The 9,864-nt window shown below is 34.1% G+C and overlaps 1 pseudogene; it reads left to right on the top strand.

Annotated features, from left to right (window-relative positions):
• Nucleotides 1-6,614: 6,614 nt before the first annotated feature.
• On the top strand, nucleotides 6,615-7,721 carry LOC113773600 (annotated as a pseudogene).
• The last annotated feature ends 2,143 nt before the right edge of the window (nucleotides 7,722-9,864 follow it).

Here is a 9,864-nt window from a genome sequence, read left to right as displayed (position 1 = left end):
GTATTACGAAGGAGGGGATTTTATAGGAGAAATGGCCCCAAAATACAAACGTGTCGGGTGCATGCATCGTTGAAACTTCTTTGTTTCCATACCACATTTGAGTTGTTTAGAAAGTCTTTCTTTTTCTTTTTTAATTTATGTTTTGACAAGCATGGAGAGTGACTAATGCCTACCGTTAATCTTCCTCAATGGAAAGTTTTCAACAAAATGGTAAAAGTTTCTCCTTTCACGTAACGGGAAAAAGGAAAAAGAAAAAAGAAAATTTCCTACCTACCGCCTTCCTGTTTTAATCATATTTTTACCTTATATACATTAAATCGCTGCTTGTGTGTCCATTTGACTGCTATTCTCTAAGATTTTTATAAACAAATTTACTATAACAATTTAATTTATATGTGATTAAAATATGAGTTTACGGAAAATATAAAAATTTTGGGAAAACAATGGCAATCCAAACAAAGCATAGTCAAAATGCCATCCTTGTCACCTTTCTACTTGGGAACAATAATAGATTTTCTTTTAGAGAGAAAATTTAAAAGATTTATAAGTCGGGAAGTGAACTTGTAGATTTTAAGTACACATAATCCTTGCTCATCTTTTCTCTCAAACTCCCGAAACCAAAAATAAATAGAAAAAAAAAAAAGAGAGGAAGAAGAAGGAGCTGTCACTTTTTGATGTATTATATATAAGATAAAAAGGTAATTGAAAAATATGTTGATGATACAAGTAAATTAACGTGTGTAAATAATATGTAGTCCAAACATGTTTAGCTGTCACCTCACTTTTCTATCTCCCCTTTTTTTTTCTCTTTATTCTTATCATAATGTTCATCTTCCCAACTTTGTCCAACATAGGTAAATAGCATGATTCCCCGAAATTCAAGATCCAATCATGCATGCTCCGTAATTACCTCGAACATGAAAATTGCTACAAATGTTATCTTAAGTAGTAATTTTTTGGGCAAATTACATTTTAGCCCCTTGTGGTTTTCGCAAAAACCACATAACCCCCCCATCGTTCAAAAAGCTATACATAAACCCCCTGTGGTTTGGGTTGAACTGGCAAATAGACGGAAAGCACCCACCGTAACGATTCGTGGGCAAAATGTCCAAATTACCCTAATATAAATACAAAAAGGAAGCAGATGAGTCAGATTCTTCCTTGTTCTGTCTTTGTCGTGAGAAAAGGAGAGAAAAACATGACCACCGAATGAAGGAGAGAAATTTAACCCACAAAGATCTACCATTGAAGACCAAAAAGTAGCTGTGAAAGAGCATCACGAAAGCTGTTGTTGCATCTGGTAAGTTTTTTGACATCATTTTAGCATATAAGATGCACTTGCATGGTTTTTGAACAGAAACTATCAGGCATTGGAAAGTTAATAAATCAGTGATTATTTTGCTTAAGCGTTGATTAATTTAAAATTTTGCTGCTTTGGGACAATCTGTATTATCATATTTAAGCATAGAATATTTTATCGACTAGAATTGAATTTATGCATTAAGATTAGGGTAAAGAAAATTGCATTCGGGAGTAAAGAAAATCCCGCCTGCATAATAACGTTGAAACCCGCAAGCGGGATTCTGTGTTTTTTCTATTTCAAGGTTAGCTCACATGCGGGTTAATGTTATATTTGAGCGCGAGAAGAAAAAATTGGTAATTAGGCTCTTTGGGCATTATAAGTAAATATTTAAATTAATGGCAGTTTTATTACACCAATATTATTGTATTATCATTATTATGATTATTGTATTATTTCTTATGCAAATATAACATTTAATTATTTAAATTTGATTTTATTTTTACAATTTATAAAATTTTTATCACTTATATAATATTTTTAAAACCCTAATACATCTAAATTTGATTTTATTTTTCAAATTTATAAGATTTTTATTTTAAAAAATGGGATACGGATAAGATATCCGGTTGGTTCGATTTGCATAGGTGCATATGAGAATATCCGAATACTCTTTAAACCCGCATGCGGGTTTAAGGAGATTATGGCAACTCTCTGACACACTAGTTACCCGTCCAACTTGTGTGTAACTAAAATATATTTAAATAATATATTTCATATTTTTGTTATTTAGAGTTTAACAAAACATTAATATTGGGTAGATTTGAGGGATATGCATAATTTTGCATATTTGTAGGAATATTAGAAAATGGAAAATTTGGGTAAATTCCCAAATTTTGGAGGTAAGGTGCAATCCAAGAACTAAAACAGTCATTTATAAAACCTTAACAGTCATTTATAAAATAGTCATTTCTAAAACCTTATCATCACTGCCTCACCAGTTGAACGAAAATTGCAGGTTTGTTCAGCTTCTATCTTCACGGCATTTCTTCTTATTTTTCTTTCGTTCTCTATCTTGGGTTCCTTCACCAACTTTCAGTGCAAAGTCAGCAACAAAGTATTTCGGAAGATGGAAAGAGATGAGGAGCACCCATCTAGGCTTTATTGGGTACGTCAAATTGGTCAGGGGTAATATGGGTATGTTTCCTACTGCTACCAGAAGAACAGGCGCGTTTTGCCCACGAATCGTTACGGTGGGTGCTTTCCGTCTATTTGCCAGTTCAACCCAAACCACAGGGGGTTTATGTATAGCTTTTTGAACGATGGGGGGGTTATGTGGTTTTTTCGAAAACCACAGGGGGCTAAAATGTAATTTGCCCTAATTTTTTCAAATCTTAAACAGTAATCGCTCGAGTAATTATTGAAAACAATTTCAAAGGGGACGGGATTCATGCAGTGTGCTGCTACTTTTTTTTTTTTTTTTTTTTGCTTTCTTTCTTTTTGTTGAGCTGCTGCTCCCTGATTGACGAATGGAGGGCGGAGAGGGCCTCCCAAAGATTCCAAAAATTATTTTGCAGCCATTTAAAATAATACAAAAATTTTACTGATATTCTAATAGATATTATATTTTGCCCCCCTCCCCCCAAAAGTTTTTTTGAATCTTTCAACATCCCGTTAAAAATTTTCGATGTAAACATTAGAGTTTATCCCCTAAAGTTTTTAAAATACATAAAGGTGTCTTCTTAAATTCACATCTTTATTAATCTTGCCTCCCAAAGTTTAAGCTCTGGCTCCGTTTTCCGCTACCAGTGTTGACACCCACAGAGCAATTAGCAAGATTTAATGGGAATTTCAGCCCAAAATTGAAGTAATTTTCAGCCCCATATGTTAGTCCTCCCATATATGCTTCAAAATGGAGGGGCCTCGAGAGTGCTGCTACCTACTAGCAACATCTAATAAAATTTTCAACCCTAAATTTAATCTGATTCTTTTGTTCTATACCTTTTCTTGATGCTGAGATGCTCGATACATGATCGTTGGTAATGAGTTTGGTGCAGTCCAGTTATCATCTTGCTCTAAAATTCATCACAGGAGTGATGTATTTCCTGCATCAGATTAATACTCTGTCTTGCTTCCTTTCTTCTTTTCTTATTTTTTTTTTCCTTCTCTCATTTGCTACGAGTGCATTTTCTAATTGTGGACAAGAAAATTAGATTAGAAGAGCAAGAAGATGGGAAGCACGTCAAATTGTAGTGGGGAGTAATTGTTGCTTTCTTGGGTGGGACGAACTTTCGTGTGGTGAGGTTCAGAAAATAATCGACGTCAAGAACTTCCATGTTATCATTCGAACGCACGCGACATGAGTGCACCATTGTTAATTCAGGATTTCCTTCTAGATTTTCCAAGTTTTTTTGTAAACGTTAAAAATATATCAATAACATTCAAATGGGAGTTATACATATGCACCGAGAACTACTGGTTAAAGAAGATTGGAGGTCTCATTATCATGCTACCCATTATTTGGTGAAATTAGATGTCAGAGTATGAAAAATTTGAATTCTTTCCGAGTATTTATAGAATAAGGGATGAATATTTTTAGATATAGGAATTAAGTAGTTAATGCACTCGTATCAAAATAAAGGGTAGTATTAATGAGTATTAGTTTATCATTGGATATGTTAAAAAATGAAATATTATCTATTAAATCATTTTAAAAGTTTAAACTATTGAATAATTTGACAAGGGTTATTATATTACAATCGTGAGTATAGTATTCAAAAAGGATAGTAGAATTTCCGAAATAAAATCTCTAGTTGACAGTTATTGCAGCATCAAAATCAAGGTGCATGTGACTTGACTACTTTCCACCATCAGAATAATACCTTTTTTTATTTGTTGGGTTCAATAAATGAGAATGGCACTGACCAAACTGGACAGCATTTTTACTTGAGTGTATTTTGAACAATAAAAATTACTTGAGGGAAATGCGCATCTTGTTTCTTGAATAATTTATTAGGAGTAAGTACATATTAACCGCTAATGCACCTTTCTTTTATCAGATCTCAGGGATCGACCCTCATAAAAAATGAAATTCCACCTCCTTTCGTTCGTTTGTCAGAACTGAAATTAAATGATTTCACGAAACGTAATCTGAAGGAGAATTCTATGTCGGGCACTTTTCTTTACTCTGTTTTCTATTTATTATTCACCTGTTATAAGGGGAAAAAAACAAAAACAAAAAGAAAAAGAAGAGGTGGATATCACTTAGCTAGTATGCTGATCATTACAACGGGAATGGTGTAATAGAGAGCTTGGAAATTGGAACAGATTTTTCCTCCCTAGAGGTTTTCCACGGTTATAGCGCTCTCTCAAATTGTCCTTAATTATCATCCTTGTTATACATGATGAGGATTTTTTTTAATAACTTCCTTTGCAGATAATATAATCTCGTCATGTATACCATTCTTAGTGATATGATTTGATATCGCCGCAATCCTGTAATGTCAATCATGATACAGTCTCGTCATGTATATCAATTACTTTGTAAGGAGGGTTTGTTAGTAAGCAATTATGGTTTAATTTGAAGTTTATTTCTATAACCATGGAGTTGTGGTTAATTTTGAAGTTTGCTCCTTTGAAAAATCAAAATTAGAATACCAATCCACTGGGATACGTTTTAGTTAGCTTTTTTTCCGTAAACAGGAAACTGACAAACAAAGAAAAGAAAAAAAAACATGGTTATCCCTTGCCGATAGACGAAGGTTCTGAATCAAACTTACGATGCGCTGGATAAAATTGAAATTTGAATACTGAAATGTGAAATCTAAAATTTGAAGTCTGAATTCATTAACTTATTAAATTATTAATTATTAAATCAAATACATTTGAATGTATGTCACATTTTTTGGGAGCAAGTTTTGTCTAAAAAATTCAGTAGCACTTAATTAATTTAAATGTTCAATTTTTTGTTATCAAATGCATTTTAACATATTAAAATCTGAATCCATTAAATTTAAGTGCTGAATTAGGTTATCAAACAGGGCTTTAGTTTTCAATATTGTCAATCAGATTTGTTGTTTGATAACTCAATTCAACACTTAAATTTAATGAATTAAGATCTTAATATGTTCAGACTGTTTGATAATAAAAAATCGAACATCTGAATTAATTAAGTGGCACTGAATCTCTTAGACAATATTTATTCTAAAAAATAAATGATGAACTATTCACTTATCACTTAATATGAAATATATTCAAATGTATTATATTTAGTATTTAGCAATTCAATAACTTAATAGATCCAGATAAAATAGAGATACTTCGCAAAAAAATGAGGCCAAGAAGAGAAATTGTAACTTAAGCCCTTAAATTGAAGCGAAAAACTATTAAAAACTGAACTAAAAATCTATCACAAATCACCAACAAAGAAATATGCTTACCCTCAAAGAAATATGCATTTTGTGCCTTCCATAGAAACTAGCAAACAAAAGCAGGAAGAACTCAAAAGACAAAAGCTATCTAAACATTACGGATTGAAGAGAGCAAGGGGGAATAATAAGTTCTTACAATGGTAGAGTTTGCCTATAAAAACGATGTGATTTGACCTAGGAATCAGATCACAAATCAATCACCAACTAATGAATCTACTTACCCTCAAAGAAATATGCATTTCATGCCTTCCATAAAAACTAGCAAACAAAAACAGGAAGAACTCGAAAGACAAAAGCTATCTAAACATTACGAACTAAAGAGATCAAAGGGGGATAATAAGTTCTTACAACGGTAGAGTATGCCTATAAAAACGATGTGATTTGACCTAGGAATCTGATTACAAATCACTGACAAAGAAATCTGCTTACCCTCAAAGAAATATGCATTTCATGCCTTCCATATGAACTTACAAACAAAAATAGGGAAAAATGCACTTTTCATCCTCAAAGTTTGGGTTGTTGACCAATTTCACCTCAAAGTTTCACCCAAAACACATTTCATCCTCAAAGTTAGGTAATTTTGGCCAATCAAGGACAATTGACGGGAAATGAAGGACAATTATTTAATTGGGACGGAACTTTGCACGTGAGAAGCAATTTCCCGTCAGATCCAATTTTATACCCAACAAAACCGGGTCTAATCAAATGGAGCCACTTTTTCTAACGGATTAAAATTTGGAAAATAACAAAAGGGAAAAAGCTGCATTCTTCTCCTTTTTTCTTCTCCATTCTTCAGCCCTAAAAGTTTTTTTAGCCAATCTCACCGTCACAATTTCGAGCATCTGCTGGCAAGAAGGAAGGCATAGACAAATATTCATTAAATAACCTCCATCGCTAAAATTTCCATTAATTTTGGGATCCTGCTTGGTTATGTTTCAAATTATGCCTTCTCAGGGCTGCCCGTACACACAAATTGGAGGATCGTGCTTGCCGTTGGGATTCTCCCTTCAGCTTTCACCTGTTTTGCTCTGTTTATCATCCCTGAATCTCCGCGGTGGCTAGTAATGCAAAGCATGACGACCAAAGCCAGGTTGGTGCTTCTCAAAACAACTGAAAATGCAAAAGAAGCAGAGGAGAGATTAGCTGAAATACAACTAGCTGCAGGGCTCGCCAACGTTGGAAAGCACGAGGAGAGATCTGTATGGCGTGAATTACTAAATCCATCACCCGGGGTTAAACGGATGCTCATTGCAGGTTGTGGAATTCAGACTTTCCAACAGATCACAGGAACGGATGCAACTGTGTATTATAGTCCTACAATCTTTAAAGATGCCGGGATCAAGAGCAGTTCGGAACTTCATGCTGCAACAGTTGCCGTGGGGTTTACCAAAATAGTCTTCATCCTGATAGCTATTTTACTTATTGACAAAGTAGGTAGAAAACCACTTCTTTATGTGAGTACAATTGGAATGACTGCTTGTTTGTTCATTATGGGATTAACTCTCTCCTTCCTGGGGAATCGTCCAATTGGGATAAAGTTGGCCATTCTCTGTGTATGTGGAAATGCAGCATTCTTCTCAGTGGGAATTGGCCCAGTTTGTTGGGTTTTGTCCTCTGAAATCTTCCCTCTACGGTTACGAGCTCAAGCATCCTCCATTGGGGCTGTGGGGATAGAGTTAGTAGTGGCCTGGTTGCCATGTCTTTGCTAACCATTTCTCATGCTATATATAGTAGGTGGAACCTTTTTTGTCTTTGCAGCAATTTCAGCTCTTTCTGTTGCTTTTGTTTACAAGTGTGTCCCAAAAACGAAGGGGAAATCACTAGAGCAAATTGAAAAGCTTTTTCAGACTGATGAGCAATGGAAAGGAGGCGAAGTGGAGCTTGGAGATGTTGAGCATCTAGTGCTGAAGCAATGATAGTGATACTGGCTTGAATGTTTGCAGTCCTGCAAATATAAATCTAAGGAACAATATTTATAGACAAATATTTCTTACGGGCCACAAAGAGCAACCAAATGAATCTTCTTCTCGGATTCTCGCCACACCAACAGATGCTCATTTTGTTCTCAACCCACAATTGCATAATGGAGTTGATGAACCACTAGAGACTTCAGAACTTCTGCTCCTCATTCGGCAAAAATGAGACTTCAGAACCACTGGCAAATGCTCTAGGATGAAATGTTTAAAGATCCAGAGTAGAATTTTGTGGTTGCAGAAAGGCATATGCAAATTCCCATCAATTATTAGTGATTCTGAAGTCTTGTGGTTATGAATATCCAGAGATTGGCAAAAAAATTTTGTGGTTGCAAAAAGGCAGGGAAGAAGGAGAAGAATGTTGGTTGTCGTCCGTTGCAAATTATTGTTCCGTTAAATATGGCTCCATTTGGTTTTACCTATTTTTTGTTGGGTTTACAATTGGTTCTAACGACAAATTTGCCATTTCCCGTCAATTGTCCTTGATTGGCCAAAATTACCTAACTTTGAGGATGAAATGTGTTTTGGGTGAAACTTTGAGGTGAAATTGGTCAACAACCCAAACGTTGAGGATGAAAAGTGCATTTTTCCCACAAAAATATGAAGAACTTGAAAGACAAAAGTTGTCTAAACATTACGGACTGAAGAGAATGAGGGAGAATAATAAGTAAGGATGGCAATGGGGCGGCTTCCCCGCCCCCCGTTCCCCCCGCCCCGCTTCCTCCGCCGGGGCGTCCGCGGGATTAATAAAAATTTGTTATATAATTTTATTATAGTTAAATTTTAGCAAATAATCAAGTATTAAAATATCAACACATCACCAAGTTATTATTAATTGTAATTTCACAATTGAAACTCACAAAACAATTAAATAAAAATTATTTGAATACAACCCAACATAATGAAATAAATACAATTAAAGTAGTCAAATTTTCACTTTTGGCACAAATACAATCAATAATTCATTATTATACTTGTGTTTTTTTTTTTTGAGAAAAAAGTGCTATTGTATTAAGTATAATTAGGAATTTAGTATAAATGTATTAGTAAATTTAGTATAACTAATTAATAATTTATATTAGTAAACATATATAATTATTAGTATAATTGATAATATCAATTATATTACATATACTAATATACATTATATAATATATATAACTAATAATATCATTATCATGAGTTTATAACTAATTAAATTAAATATTATATATATAATTATATACATTTTTTTTTTTAGCGGGTGATGGGGCAGAGGTATACTCCCCCGTCCCCTGTCCCGTTTCTAAACGAGGGGAAAGATTCCCCCCCCCCACCCCATTAGTCCCCCACGGGACGAGCGGACTGGTGTCTGCAACCACCTGTCCCATTGCCATCCCTAATAATAAGTTCTTACAACTGCAGAGTTTGCCTTTAAAAACGATGTGAATTGACCTAGGAATTTGATTACAAATCACCGACAAAGAAATATGCATTTCATACCTTCCAAAGGAACTTACAAACAAAAACAAGAAGAACTTGAAAGACAAGCTATCTAAACATTACGGACTGAAAAGAGCAAGGGGGAATAATAAGTTCTTACAACTGCAAAGTTTGCTTATAAAAATGATGTGAATTGATCTAGGAATCAGAAAGAAATTTGATCACAAATCACTGGCAAAGGAATCTGCTTATCTTCAAAGAAATATGCATTTCGTGCCTTCCATAGGAACTAGCAAACAAAAACAGGAAGAACTCAAAAGACAAAAGCCATCTGAACATTACGGACAGAAGAGAGCAAGGAAGAATAATAAGTACTTACAACTACAGAGTTTGCCTATAAAAATGGCGTGAATTGACCTATCTTAACGGGGAAGACGATCAAAGCCTTTTAGCACTTGTTAGGAAAAACCGTATTAGTAGTTTATATGCCATGGGAAGGTTACAATTTTGAAAATGCAGTACTCAGAATTAATTATGTAGCACTGAATTTTTTAAATAAAATTTGTTCCAAAAAATAAGTGATGAACTATTCACTTATCACTTAATGTGAAATATGGTCAAATGTATCATATTTAGTACTTAACAATTCAATAATTTAACGAATTTATATTTCAGTGTCCAATTTTATCAAACGCAATTCAATATTGTCATTCACTTAGATAATCCCTTTAATGAATAC

The sequence above is a fragment of the Coffea eugenioides genome, chromosome 6 (genome assembly GCF_003713205.1).
Source record: "Coffea eugenioides isolate CCC68of chromosome 6, Ceug_1.0, whole genome shotgun sequence".
Lineage (NCBI taxonomy): Eukaryota > Viridiplantae > Streptophyta > Magnoliopsida > Gentianales > Rubiaceae > Coffea > Coffea eugenioides.
Note: the sequence above shows the minus strand (reverse complement) of the source record. Positions and strands in the feature narration are given on the sequence as shown.